Source organism: Saccopteryx bilineata, chromosome 8, assembly GCF_036850765.1.
Source record: "Saccopteryx bilineata isolate mSacBil1 chromosome 8, mSacBil1_pri_phased_curated, whole genome shotgun sequence".
NCBI classification, from domain to species: Eukaryota; Metazoa; Chordata; class Mammalia; order Chiroptera; family Emballonuridae; genus Saccopteryx; species Saccopteryx bilineata.
Window position 1 is genome coordinate 33428941 of NC_089497.1, and position 15954 is coordinate 33444894.

The 15954-nt window shown below is 35.2% G+C and overlaps 1 non-coding gene across 1 annotated transcript; it reads left to right on the top strand.

Annotated features, from left to right (window-relative positions):
- The first annotated feature begins 283 nt into the window (after positions 1 to 283).
- TRNAA-CGC (transfer RNA alanine (anticodon CGC)) lies at positions 284 to 359 on the top strand. Its single transcript has one exon. It is a non-coding gene; the product is annotated as a tRNA-Ala (tRNA).
- The last annotated feature ends 15595 nt before the right edge of the window (positions 360 to 15954 follow it).

Here is a 15954-nt window from a genome sequence, read left to right on the forward strand (position 1 = left end):
ACTAAAACAAAGTTGATTCACATTAGTCTTATGTGTGAAGCCATAGTGTACCCATGACTACTGATAAAGTTCATTTATGCCACTGTAATTTTTACGAATTTCAACAAGAAAAAAATGCTACAGAAGCATGTAGAAATTTATTGAAAGTGTTTGGTGAAGGAATAATACCGACTATCACTTGTTTTTGTCCTTACAAAATTTTTTGAAGGACAAAAAATTCAAAATTGAAGAAGATATCAAACAAGCACTGGTTCAATTTTTCACATCAAAAGATAAAACATTGGCCCTGGCCAGTTGGCTCAGCGGTAGAGCATCAGCCTCGCGTGCGGAGGACCTGGGTTCGATTCCCGGCCAGGGCACATAGGAGAAGTGCCCATTTGCTTCTCCACCCCTCCGCCGCGCTTTCCTCTCTGTCTCTCTCTTCCCCTCCCGCAGCCAAGGCTCCATTGGAGCAAAGATGGCCCGGGCGCTGGGCATGGCTCTGTGGCCTCTGCTTCAGGCGCTAGAGTGGCTCTGGTTGCAATATGGCGACGCCCAGGATGGGCAGAGCATCGCCCTCTGGGGGGCAGAGCACCGCCCCTGGTGGGCGTGCCGGGTGGATCCCTGTTGGGCGCATGCGGGAGTCTGTCTGACTGTCTCTCCCTGTTTCCAGCTTCAGAAAAATTAAAAAAAAAAAGATAAAATGTTTTTCAAAAATAGGATATACAAATTGCCCTCACGCTGGCAAGAAATCATTAATAATAATGGCAATTTTATTATTTAATAAAGTTTATTGATGGTAAGAAAAATTTGTATTTTGTTTTATTCCAAAAATGGACAGAACTTTCTGGTAGACCTTATAGTTACACTATTTAGATTATATATTAATGCCCTTTATATAATACACATAAAAATATATTTTAATATATTTTTATAAACAATTAAAATAATATATAATATTTGAAGTAATATCTACTGTATATTATATATTACTTTTCTTTATGATAACCTATACATGTTTAAGCACATGTTAAATAACATATTTAATATATATTTAAATTAATATATAAAACAATATATAATGTTTTTGTTATAAAGTAATAAAAATTAATATTTAGTTCATTAAGATTATCTAAAGTTAAGAAAAACTGCAAATAAATAAAACAGGAAGTTATGATGATATGTGGGGGTCTGTTCACATACTACTAGAAGTAGAAATTTCAGTAGTTTCTCTTGGAGACAGTTTCACAAGATACACGAAACATGTCCTTTGTTCCAGAAACTCTCTTTCAGAAATTTATGTTAAGAAATTAGAGGAAACTATGAAAAGATACATACCAACACACACATAAGCATACATACATTTACATAAAAATGTATATATCATATATGTATAAAATATTTATATGACATTTTTAAAAATACCATAATTTTGGAAATAAGCAAAATATTCTATATTATGGGATTAGCTGAATAAGTTATTTTACATTTGTACACAATACAACATCTCTTCATTAAAATGATAATGCAAGGAAGTATTTTCTGCATAGAATACTAGTGGATATTTCTTGGTTGCTGAGGGATTTCTCTTATAAACCTTGGATAATTATCCACCTTGTCTCCCTTATTGCGAATTCACAATGTATTTTAACACAATAACAGCTCCAAAATCTCACACGTTTAATGCTGTTTAATAAAGGCTTTATAACAAAAATTTGATCATAGAACCCCTTTTCTACATAGCATCTATCTACAAGACACTATTTTTTATGTACCTGTCAATTTTCATATGCTTTACTTTCTTCTCTTTTTTTCTCTTCTTTTCCAAGTGAGAAGAAGGAAGATATAGATACAGACTCCTGCATGCACCCTCACCGGGATCCACACAGCAACCTCCATCTGGAGCCGATGCTCTGCCCATCGGAGGCCATGCTCTCAATCGAGTTATTTTTAACAATATTAAAAATATTATTGTCTCTCTGTGGAGGGGGGCTCCACAGAGCTATCCTCAGTGCTAAGGGTTGATGTGCTAGAACCAATTAAGCTATGGCTGTGGGAGGAGAAAAGAGAGAGAGAGAAAGGGAAGGGGGTGGGGAGGAATAGGCATGGTCACTTCTCTTGTGTACCCCCACCGGGAATAGAAACCAGGACATCTAGACATCGGCCTATGCTCTACCACTGAGCCAACTGGTTAGGGCCACCTTGCTTTCTCTCTTAACAAAAATATTTTAAGTACTGGAACAGAATATTTATGAGTTGTTTAAGTTCTCTTCTTCATCCTAACGCTAACCCAGGGAAAAGTACCATCATATGTTAAACAGTGGTACAAACAAATATCTTGAATTTTGAGAATTAAATTGGCTAGCTTAAATGAACCACCAAGTCAATGAATGGTGGCTATAAACAAATTTGAGTTGCCTCGGCCCTGGACGGTTGGCTCAGTGGTAGAGCATCGGCCTGGTGTGCAAGGGGTCCCGGGTTTGATTCCCAGCCAGGGCACACAGGAGAGGCGCCCATCTGCTTCTCCACCCCTCCCCCTCTCCTTCCTCTCTGTCTCTCTCTTCCCTTCCCGCAGCTGAGGCTCCATTGGAGCAAAGATGGCCCGGGCGCTGGGGATGGCTCCTTGGCCTCTGCCCCAGGCGCTAGAGTGGCTCTGGTCGCAACAGAGCGACGCCCCAGAGGGGCAGAGCATCACCCCCTGGTGGGCAGAGCGTCGCCCACGTGCCAGGTGGATCCCGGTCGAGCACATGTGGGAGTCTTGTCTGACTGTCTCTCCCCGTTTCCAGCTTCAGAAAAATACAAAAAAAAAAAAAAATTGAGTTGCCTCCTCCTCCTCCTTAACATTGTACCATCTGGGAATTTTGCACTCTGTATCTTTGATCCATAAATAGTAACTTCTTTAGCTTCCTCAAACAAGTCATTAAATACCTAGGTTGTTTGTTTTTGTTTTTTTTAAATCTTCAGGTTTCTCCCTTGTTTAAATCAACACTGTCAGGATCAAACTATGTAATAAGAAGAAATCAGTCAATGCTTTATGGCCCATGGGTAAATGGTTGTTATTTTAAGGCTCAGGAGACTTGAAGTTATGCTACTATGAACCAGCACAATGAAAGTTTCTTGTCCTATTTCTGGCTTAAAGGAGATATTTAGTTCTCATTTATCCTCATACCCTCAGAAAAGAGAAAAGTTTTGGTGCCTTAAACTCATCAGATGAATAATAAAATGTGTTGAAGATATTTTCACATTAACATTGTTGAAGAATGGTTTAACTGGTTTAAATATCTTGTTTTATTATGAATAACTGGACAACAGAATAAAAACTTGGCCAATTTCAGTGTCAAAGAGATCCTTGGAAAAAAAGAAATTTAATTAAAAAATTTTTATTTTAAATGCTTTTCAAAGATTTCTTCAGTGAGGGCAAGAAATCTCTTAGAGAGATATGTATTTTTAAGGTTAGTAGAAAAGGCTTTAAGAAAGATATTCAACCAAAGGCAAATATTCAATATGAACAATTAGAGATAATGGAAAATGCAGAAATGTTCTGTTAACAGCTGATGAAGGGAAAACAGAGTTCAAAATGATGTGGGAATACTTTTGAATGGAACACTTATTGTTAAGGTACTCTAATCTTGATTCTATCTGATATATTTCTACCTGATAATGTAGCAAGACACCAAGAACAAATCATGTTAGCACCTTGGTTCCAGTCAAGTCTACCCTTAGTTTTAATTTTACTCTCCCTGTCAAACCTCATGCTGGACAATTGCAATTCATGACGCAGCCTGCAGTCTCTGGATACATGCGAAAGGACCACCTTTTGCCCAAATGTTCTCTGTGCTCAAAACTTCTCAATGGCTTACCCTTGCCTGCTGTATAAATCCAAATTACTTAATGGTTTCCAAAGCTCTTCTCAACTGAAATATTATCTTCCTTTTATATGATATAGAAGGGAAATTTAAACTAACTTTGAAGAGAAGATTAAGTTCAAAAAAATATATAAAACCATGGGAAGATTTCAAAGTGATTGCCTCAGTTCTCTGTGAGTAGCAAACAAGGGTGAGCAAAACTAGGTTTATATTTATAGTTGTTTGTAGGAAAAATACATGCAGATTATGATTATTAGAATAGCTTTATTAACTTTCTTTTGCATACTCAAACTGAAAACTTACCTTTGCTCACCCCTGTATATTTGATCAATGCTTGCCAATTAAATTTGATTGAGCATTCTTTCTTATTTCTTCCTGCCTAAATATTCTTTTGCTACATACATTTCAGGATATTTTTCTTGCCTGTAGTCTTTGCTGTGAAACTCATATTCTTTACCACATCACTGTTCCCCCATCCACCATTCCAGCTGTGGGACCATCTGTGAAAAGTTTATCCGGAGGGGCCTCTCGTATTCTTTCCTCAGAAGCCTAATCACTGAAAAAGAAGGATGTAAATTCAGCCTAGTTTTTTACTGATTGAAAAAGATAAGGAAGAGAGATAAGTGAGGTAGTTCACTAGGAGGAGGCAAAAAAAAAAAGAAATAAAAAAAATAAGAGGACCTTTAGGCTGTAGCTGACTCTTCCTTTGATAGGATCTTAAAGATCATATCAAATATATCTATTACTGAAATGAATTGATTTCTGTCTAAAATATACTTCTACAACTCTGAATTTAAGAAATTGTATTATATATTGTCCAATTGCCTAGTTTTGATTATAATTCTTTTCTTTTTCTGAATATTTTTAGAGCAGTATTAGGTTTAGGACAAAACTGAAAGGAAAGTACAGAGATTTCCCACATAATCTATGTTCCCACACATGTCTTGCCTGCCGAAATATCAAGGTCAATCACAAGAATAGTATATTTTTATAAAGGATGAACCTATACTGACATCAAAATCATAAAGTCCATAGTTTAAATTGGAGTTCTTTCTTGGTGTTGTACATTCTATGGGTTTAAACAAATGTATGACATGTATCCACCATTACAATATCATACAGAGTATTTTCACTGCCCTAAATTCTTTTGTGTTCTCCCATCCACCTCCAACCCTCAAAGATTTCCTATTGTCTGCATAGTTTTGTTCTTTCCAGAAAGTCATTTAGCTAATTTCACTTAATAAGATTCATTTAAGGTTTCTCCATGTCTTTTCTTGGATTCATAGCTCATATTTTTAGCACAGAATAGTATTCTATCATCTGGATATACCACAGTTTATTCATCCACTCATTGACTAAAGGACATCTTGGTTGATTCTAAGATTTGGCCATTATGAATAAAGTTCCTCCAAACGCCCATGAGCATGTAAGTGTGTGGAAACTTTTTCAATTCCTTAGGGTAAATACAAAGAAGGACAATTTCTGGATCATATGTTAAGAGTAAGTATAGTTTTTTCCAAAACTGCCAAACTCTTTCAAAGTGGCTGTATCATTTTGCATTCCCATGAGCTATAGGAGTTCCTTTTTTCCACATCCTCACCAGCATTTACTGCTGTCAAGGTTGCAGATTATGGCCATTCTAAGGTGTGTATAATGATATCTCACTGTAGTTTAAATTTGCATTTCCTTCATGGTATATAATGTGGAGCATCTGTTCATACATTTATTTCTTTTACGTATATCTTATTTGAAGAGGTATCTTTAAGGTCTTCGGCTCATATTTGTCATTGGATTGTTTAGCTTCTTTATTTTAGCATGGGCGAGAGAGAGAGGAGAGAGAAAGAGAGAGAGAGAAAGAGAAAGGGGGACAAACAGTCAGGAAGGGAGAGAGATGAGAAGCGTCAATTGTTTGTTGTGGCACCTTAGTTGTTCATTGATTGCTTTCTCATATGTGCCTTGACCGGGGGGCTACAGCAAAGCAAGTGACTCCTTGTTCAAGCCAGTGATCTTGGACTCCAGCCAGAGACCAAAGGTTCACAATCTATCATTCCATGTTCAAGCTGGCGAAGTCGAGGTTTCAGAACTGGGTCCTTAGCATCCCAGACCCAGGCTCTATCCACAGCACCACACCTGGTCAGGCTGTTTAGCTTTTTTTGTTGAGTCTTTTTAGGAACAGAGTGCTCTGGGTAATTTCAAAACGTTGTCTTTTTCCCTCACCCTTCTGGAAGCAGTTGAGGGTTTTGTTTTTTTTGTGTGTTTTTTTTAAACATTCCTTGGGAATTGTGGTCAAGTCCTGTAATATAAACCTCATAATATTGTGAGGGGCCTCCCTATGACTGGAGGGGTCTCCTTGTGGAGTAAAGTTCGAAGTTGTCCACTGAGCTTCCAGCAATTTGTCAATTGCAGTTCATGTTTTCCTACCCAGGAACTGGTTCACAGAGAGATTGATTCCCAATCCTGAGTTTCTACTCAGGTAAGCCACTGCTCTCTGTATTTACCTATCTGTTTCTCCTGTCTTGGGAGCTGAGGTTTGCCTTGTGTCTTTCCCTCTTTGATGGAGTCAAGATGAATTGTTGATTTTTCAGTTTGTTCAATATTTTTCTTGTTGTTAAAACTAAGTGGGAACTTCCAACCTCCTCACAAGTAGAACTGGAAACTGGAAGTCCTCATTATAGTCTTTAAAGGTTAACACTACCATTGTTATACAACAAAATGTTTGTCATTGTTCTTAGTTAAGTTGCACATCACACAGACACCTTATGTCTGCATGAACTTTGAAATAAAAAAGTGAGCATTTTGGATGCTGAAAGCTTCCGAACCTCAATTTTCTTTTTCTTTTTCTATATTTAATTGGAATTTGCTCTTTTAACCACAGACCTCTAACAAAATTTTCTTATTATTTTACCCTAATTATGTACCTTCACCTGTATATATTTGTTAATATTTTTTGTTATTGTCATTGGTTTAAAGTTTCTATTTCCCTTCTGTCCATCTATTACTTCAAGATGAAGTAAAGGATCACTTCTTCCAAAAAGCCTTCCCCAACTTCTGAAATATTAAGTGATAAATCTCTCACTAAATTCCTGTGATACTTTTGTATTTACCATTAATTTAATACTTCATTTCTGCTCTTAATTTTATACAGTTTTTTTTTCTGTTAACATCCATCTATCCATTATCTAATTGCAACTCTCAATGGTAGTTGCCAAATACTAGGCATATTACTATGTACAATGTCAATTGCAGTGCTCACAAACTTCTTGATGCTCATACACTTAGTTGTCTATAGAGATGATGAAAACAATAGAAGTCTAAAGAAAAGTCATGGCCATCTCAAGTGACTTTGTGGCAATGTTTCTCAAAGTGTAGTTTGCGATTAACCAGAATTAATAACTCCTAGAAATACGCTAAAATGCAGATATGTTGGCTGTCTCTCAGACATTTGAAAACAGAGTATCTGGAGTCATAGCATAGCATCTACATTTTTAACAAGCACTCCCATGTGATTTATATGTGCTCACTGCTTCACTCACCTGAAAAAAGTCACAAAGTTTATTTAATTCAACTTCTCAGAAGAATCAACTTTAAATAGGTGAATAAACACACATTGTATTAATGAGGTATAGCAGAACTAAAATTTGGTCATGTGGGACTTCCCGATACCTCACATAACACTGCACAGTGTCTTATTCTTCTTCCACTGAGAAGTTAAAACTGCATAGACCATACAAACAATTCGATGTCATAACTGACAATGGAGAGCCTACTATTTTCCAGCAACTTTCTAGGATTTTGTTTGTTTTCTTTGCTTTCTTTTTTATTTTTATTTTGAAATTAAATTTAATGGGGTGACATTGATCAATAAGAGTACTTAGGTTTCAGGTGAACTTCTCTATAGTGCAAGAACTGTTGAATGCATTGTGTGCCCATCAAACAAAGTTTAATCATTTTCTGTCGCTGTATATTTATCCTTCTTTACTCCACCCTCTCCTGACCCCTTCCCTGGTAACCACTTCACTTTTATCTATGTCCATGAGTTTCAGTTTCATATCCCACCGATGTGTGAAATCATATAGTTCTTAGCTTTTTCTGATTTACTTATTTCACTCAGTATAATGTTCTCAAGGTCCATCCATCCATGTTTTCATAAATGGCAATGTCATCATTTCTTATGGCTCAAAAATAAGTTTTCAGAATTATTTCAAATGTTGAAAACAAATGAGATGAATATAATTTTTAGGCAATGTAAGCCTTCAAAAAAAACAGCAAGTAATTTCTGATTAGGCTCTTTGTCAAGCACAGCTGACAGAGCCACGTGTTTTTACCTCCCACACCTCATTTTAATTATTCTGTTGATTGTTATGTGGTACTCTATTCACCAGCTACAGATGAATCAATTTCTACAATTAGAGATGGTGCTATACATCAACTGACAAGGAACAAAGAAGGGTAAAAACAAACCCACCAGCTGGAAAAGTGGCAGGTGATGGGTACATAACAAAGCCTGTTACACCTAGCTGTTGAGTTGGGCAATTAAAATGCACTGCTTAAATTTTTCATTTTAACATGAATTTGAGTAAATATGCACTGAACTCTCTCTCTGAATTCTCAAGGCAGATGTTGGTATAAAGCTAGGTTGACAGGTACAAAATTATGCTGAATTATCCATCGACTAATTGCCATAGTTGGATGGAGCAGAGGTCAGCTCTGAGCGGCCAACCAGACAGCCACACAGTCATCCTGTCATTTTAAAAAAAGAAAACAAAGGATGATATTATCAACTAATATAAAGGAGGAGTTCACAGCGGCACATACAAAAACTAAAGACATTATAAAATATAGATAATTTGCCATACTGACAGAAACAAAATTAAGAGATTTAGTTTCCTATACCCATTTAATTCACTAATGTCCCTACTGAAACCATTAGCAGGGTGGCATTTGCTGTAATTGTAATATTTTTTTTCTTACATGTGCTTAATTTGCAGGAAGTTTAGCATCTGTGTAGCTGCTCATCTGACGGCCCCAGAGACTCAAGTCTGTTTATTGGCAGAGAAGAAAAGCCGAGACAGCCTAAAAGTCTAAACTACTATTATCACCTTTGTCATGCATCCTCAATGTGGAGAGTAGTGAGCTGGGAGAAAGGGGTCTGGGAGACCGCTAGACAATGACAATTTCCATGCTTTTGGGACTGGACAGAATAAAATAAATCAAATTCTGTGTTAATTTCAAGACAAGCTATTTTTCCTCAGGAAGGTCCTTTTAAAGACACAATAGCCAGAAATCAAGGTTTTGATATATATTACTAAAAAATGTTGAATTAGACTCCTGTTTCACAACACATAGGCTTCATGATTTTCTAGCTAAAATTTGTTTCTGTTAGACACAAGGTAGTATGCACAGGTAGAAAACCAGGTTGTCATCAGTTCTCAGGGTAGAACCCTGCTTTCGACATTGAACATTGTATTGGCAAGTTATTTATTTCACCTTTTGCCTTTTTTTTTTCTCTAAACTAGAGAATAATAACTATTACTTGCATCATATGTTTTGTGAGTATTGAAGAAGTTATTGCATATGAGTCACATTAAATAATGTTTGTCACAGAAAAAGACATTTTATTGCTATTCTCATAAATTAAAACTAGTAGGTGTCCTAATAGTTACTCTACCTTTAAAGTGTGTCTCTTTTTAGAGAATAATATGAAATATCTCCATGATCATCATTTCATACTTAGGGATGAGTAAGCCCATTCTTGTGCTTTTGCTTAAATCTCAATAAAAAAAAAACTAATTTTATAATGTGAAATTATCATGTTTTGAGTCCCTTTGACTAACTCCTTTCTTTTCTAGGTATATATGAAGAGGAAACAAATTCTTTATAACATTTTGTGAGTTCATGTGGTCCAGTACCATTACTGCTGACACTTTTAAAAAAAATAATGTTTTGGCCCTGGCCGGTTGGCTCAGTGGTAGAGCGTCGGCCTAGCGTGCGGAGGACCCGGGTTCGATTCCCGGCCAGGGCACATAGGAGAAGCACCCATTTGCTTCTCCACCCCTCCGCCGCGCTTTCCTCTCTGTCTCTCTCTTCCCCTCCCGCAGCCAAGGCTCCATTGGAGTAAAGATGGCCCGGGCGCTAGGCATGGCTCTGTGGCCTCTGCCTCAGGTGCTAGAGTGGCTCTGGTCGCAATATGGCGACGCCCAGGATGGGCAGAGCATCGCCCCCTGGGGGGCAGAGCAACGCCCCTGGTGGGCGTGCCGGGTGGATCCCGGTCGGGCGCATGCGGGAGTCTGTCTGACTGTCTCTCCCTGTTTCCAGCTTCAGAAAAAAGAAAAAAAAAAAATAATGTTTTACATCCCCTGGGACCATATACATTTTATTTTTACCTTTTGCTAATTATACTGGCACCTGCATAACATTGATTTCTTAATCTTCACTTGGTCCTTACATAAAAAGGTGTCAATATAATGATGTCGGAGAGGGTCAGCCACATGACTTGGGGAGGAGCAAGTGAATATCAAGAATGTGGTTCCTTGTTAAAAATTATTAAGAATTTTAGTACAGTGGCTACAACATTAAACCAAATACAGTTCCTTTGAATACAAGTCTTTGTAAGTCTGCCCAGTTCACATAGCCATGAAGTTGGTGTTACTTTAAAGTGTTTGGCTTTGTTTTTTCAGAATTTAAACTAATCATAGTAATCTGTAGTACTTGCATTAATATCTTACCAATAAAGTTTTTTCTTTTTCTTTGCTGGCGAGGGCATAAGCTCTTATTCAAAGGTATTTTCACAGATTTGAAATTGTAAAGTTATTTTTATAAGCTATAAGTTCATCTGACTTCAGGAAGATCCCTGAATATTTTAGAAAGAGGAAATACAAAAGAAAAAAATTAAATGGAAGAATATAAACTTCACACCCAAACAGAAATTTTTGAACTCCACTATGAAGGAAAATAATTTGTTGACTGGTTAGAGAAAAAAATATTTAGCAGCAATAAATAAATAGAAAAATACTGGTATGCCTGAGAACTTTTAAATCTCCTTCTCGCCTGACCTGTGGTGGTGCAGTGGATAAAGCGTCGACCTGGAAATGCTGAGGTCACCAGTTCAAAACCCTGGGCTTGCCTGGTCAAGGCACATATGGGAGTTGATGCTTCCAGCTCCTCCCCCCTTCTCTCTCTCTCTCTCTCTCTCTCTCTGTCTCTCCCTCTCCTCTCTAAAATGAATAAATAAATAAATTTAAAAAAAATTTTAAATCTCCTCATCAAATCTCTCTGTTCATCACAACATTGATCAAATGCTTTTAATACTTAACCTCATTTATTAATAAAGGCTTTCATTTTTTTATTCTAATGACAAAAAAAATCAAAGTACTTTTTGTGCCATTTTCTTAATTTTTAGTTATTTTATTTTTACTGAGACACATTACATGAAAACAGATTTTTAAAAAGATAATATCATTAACTGTTCCTGATTTCAAATGATAATGCTCAGCTTGCAACATTATAATCATTTTCAAGAAAATCATTTGAAATACTGCAAAGCAGAACATTATGATGTAAAGTAAGACAACTAGGGAAAATTCTAATGATCACTTAAAAAAATAATACCAGTGGCCTTAGATCTCTACATATCAATTTACAGAGCATTAGTAACACAAGGAGTACTGCTATAGTTTTATTACAAAGATAGAGACTCAACCTTTCAGATATTACTGCTATCTCAACAAGATAAGTTTTAAAGGACTTTATATACATTTTCCATATCTATTAAAAAAATTCCATAAAAGCATAATTATTATACCCCACTTTATATAAAATGAAGCTTAAAGAAGTTTAATATATTCTTCAACATCATACAATTGATACAAAAATGTCAGAAGAGAATATTAGAATCAATGAGCAAAGTAACATCATTGACAATGGTTTTTCATAAGTTAGCTGGAAAGTTGGAGGGAATGTATGATTTTTTAACAAAGCAGAAATAAAACTACCACAGTCTCTTCATTAATTAATTCATGCTTGCACCCATTCATACATTTATCCAAACATTCCTTCCTTTAATAAATGCAGACTAATGAAAACCTCAACCAATGCAAATGGTTGTCTTAGTCAACTAAAAATAGTGACTTAAATTCATTCTTGAATGATGACATCGGATCATTTACAGCAAAATGGTGGGATCTTGATAACATTATACGAAGTGAAATAAGTAAATCAGAAAAAAACAGGAACTGCATTATTCCATACGTAGGTGGGACATAAAAGTGAAACTAAGAGACATTGATAAGAGTGTGGTGGTTATGGGGGAAGGGGGGAGAGGAAAAGGGAAAGGGGGAGGGGCACAAAGAAAACTAGATAGAAGGTGACAGAGGACAATCTGACTTTGGGTGATGGGTATGCAACATAATTGAAAGACAAGATAACCTGGACTTGTTATATTTGAATATATGTATCCTGATTTATTGATGTCACACCATTAAAAAAATAAAATTATTAAAAAAAATTCATTCTTGAATTTCCTTGACAGTTTCATCATTGGGAGTCTCAGAAATGATGAAAAATACCCTGCCTTAATTGGAATTATTCAAAAGAGAAAGAGCATTTGTTGAAGTGGAAATGGTAGGAATCATGTGAAGAAGGAGAATAAGGGTACCGAGATTTGCAGAATACAAAATTGAAAATCTTTAAAACCTTTTTACTCATACTTGCCTGCAAATTAGAATAACCTGAAAACTTAGATTTTAAAAAAATATATATTCATGGAAACTTTTATCAGATATTTGTTTGAATGAGTCTGGGGTGAGGCTCAGGTGAGTGTGTGTGCATATGTGCCTGTGTTCCCATGCACCCTCTGGTTTGAAAAAAAGAAATTATGGAAGGACAAACCAGAAACTGCCAAAAATAGTATACAAATGGGGAGAGTGGAGAAAGGAATGAAGGAATAGTTCTGAGAATATGGATACAATAAGGGAAAACTAAATATGAAAAGTAATAGTAAACAGAAATTAGCAAGTTCAGCATTCAAATCATAAACTTAGTAAGCTATTATCTAAAATAAAAAAATGCAAAGACTTTTGTGTTATCAATAATAGGTTCACTAAATATGTTTATTTTGATCATGATATTAGTATTTCAATTCCTAAAGAGTTTTTTTATTGCAAGATATAGCAAAACAAGTGTAATTATATTCTAGTAGTAGAGTTTGTCACCATAGGTGAAGAGCTTTACACACACACACACACACACACACACATGAAATAAACACTGAGAAATAACTCTGTGGTGTTAGAAATGAATTGAAGTTGTTAATTTGGAATTATGCTTAGATATATTCTCTACATATCTGTCTACTGAGAGGATCTAGAAGCAACATAACCATAGGAGCTAACCAGATCAGGTTTTCATCACCGCTAAAAGAATCAAAACTCCTTTAAAAATTAGCTGAGTTAGGAATAACTTCTTTGCCAGAAAGCAAAGAAGATTTCAGAAAAGATGGAGATATCTTTATCCTGCTTGAAGAAAATCCCAGAGGCCAAGTATGGGATAATTTAAAAATAAATATGACAGTAATAGATTATAATAAAATAAATAAAATGGAAGTCTGTTAATCTTCTGTGATTATTCTCCTCCTTATTAAATAAGGAGAAGAAAAGAGAGAGCACATAATTGTTTTTTTTTTTTTTTTTATAATTTTATTTTTTTAATGGGGTGACATCAATAAATCAGGATACATATATTCAAAGATAACAAGTCCAGGTTATCTTGTCATTCAATTATGTTGCATACCCACCACCCAAAGTCAGATTGTCCTCTGTCACCTTCTATCTTGTTTTCTTTGTGCCCCTCCCCACCCCCTATCCCTCTCCCATTCCCCCCTCCCCCCCGTAACCACCACACTCTTGTCAATGTCTCTTAGTTTCAGTATTATGTCCCACCTACGTATGGAATAATACAGTTCCTGGTTTTTTCTGATTTACTTATTTCGCTTCGTATCATGTTATCAAGATCCCACCATTTTGCTGTAAATGTTCCGATGTCATCATTTCTTATGGCTGAGTAGTATTCCATAGTGTATATGAGAGCACATAATTGTTTTTAAAAGAATATTTGTTAATAAATGTAAAGGAAAAAAGAAAAAATTTAAAAATTACTATCTTTTAATTTTATTTAATCTCCAAATGTAAGATTGATTCAGGCAAAAATTATTACTGATTATTAAAACAATTAACATATTTTCACAGCCTCAGATCATCACTCTACAGATGATATATTCATTATACAGAAGAAAAAATAACTACAATGGAGAGCTCTAGTGAAAAACACTTTAAACAAACAATCAGACTTAATTCTATCAGTAATGGGACAAACTACATAATGTATTTTCTGGTGTGATGTAATGAGAAGTACTAAATGTCATAGATTGAACATAATTTCCAAACTGTTCAAATCTAATGAGAAAATCTTCAGACACATCTGATATTTTATAAGGGAAGTGGCTGGCATTTTCAAAATATTAATATTATGGCAAAAAATAAAAATAAGAAAGAGACGTAAACAGCCCAGAGATTGTTGTAAAGTGAAGGTAATTAATGATATATCACAGACAAATGTAATATATAACTCTTAATTAAACTCTTAGGAAATTTTAAGTGTGTATGTGTGTGTGTGTGTGTGCGCGTGCGCGCGTGAAATGTTGGGGATAAATAAATTAATTGGAACAAAAACTATATGACAAATTATGTTATTTTATCATTGCTAAATTCTTAGATAGAAAAAGATTATTGCTGCTAATATTATCTATAATAATGGCATTATGTCATAAAAAGTTCCTTATTTTCAGACATGTGCTGGAATAATTAGAGTTGAAAATATAAAAGCTGTTTTGTGTATTTGTTCTTGTGTGTGTGTGTTCAGAGGTGGGGAAGACAGAGAGAATAATTGTGGTAAAATATTTAAAATTGGTAAGTCTGAACAAAAGGTATAAGATGTTTCTTGCCCTATTTCAATATTTCGTAAGTACAAATATATTCTTTTAAAAAATTGGAAAAAAATCATATATGAAATATTTTAAAAAAGAAAAATAAATGTGTTATCCTAAAAGATATATTTTCTACAGTAATATTTACATCATCACACAAAATTTAAAGACAAATAAAAGAAATACAGTGCAAACAAAAATAATCTAAATATATTAAAAGACCACTAATCAATCTGGAAAAATAAACATCTCAAAATAAAAATAGCTTAAGGAGATAAATAGAAATTTTATTTAAAACGCAATATAATTTTTATTTAATATTAAAATTTTAACTTTACCAAGAATGACAGAAACCAGCAGTTAATTCTATCATAGTATGCTCATAAAAGGAGTTCAGTTAAATTGTTAGTGTTTCTGAAATAAAACTTGGCAAATACCTGTCTAAAACCATAACAATATGCATTTTTTAAGTGTAAACCTGAATAGAGAAATTCCTTTTCAATACTAATCATATGGCATTAAAGATGGCCATAGAGCAGCGGTTCTCAACCTGTAGTAAGCACAATGATATTTATGATTGCATGTTTTATAATTATGCCAAATTAGAAATAGCTTAAGTGTCTAAAATAAAATCTTGGTTAAGTAAATCATGTAATTCAAGCCATTAAATATTATGTGTATATCTTAAATATTATGTGTGTATATACAGTGTGTCCATAAAGTCATGGTGCACTTTTGACAGGTCACAGGAAAGCAACAAAAGACGATAGAAATGTGAAATCTACACCAAATAAAAGGAAAACCTTCCCAGTTTCTGTAGGATGATGTGGCAGCATGTGCGCATGCACAGATGATGACGTAACACCGTGTATACAACGGAGCAGCCCACGGCCATGCCAGTCGAGATGTGGGCGGTACAGAGGAAAGTTGAGTGTGTTCCGTGGCTCACTAAATTTGAATCCGTGACCAAAGTGCAACGTGAATGTCGGTGCGTTTAAAACGAAGCGCCATGGCATTAATCACTTAAAACAGAGAATCACAGATGTTATTCACTCTGTTACACCAGACGTCCTTACCCGTGTGTGGCAAGAACTTCACTATCATTTGCATGTGTGTAGGGCAACAAATAGA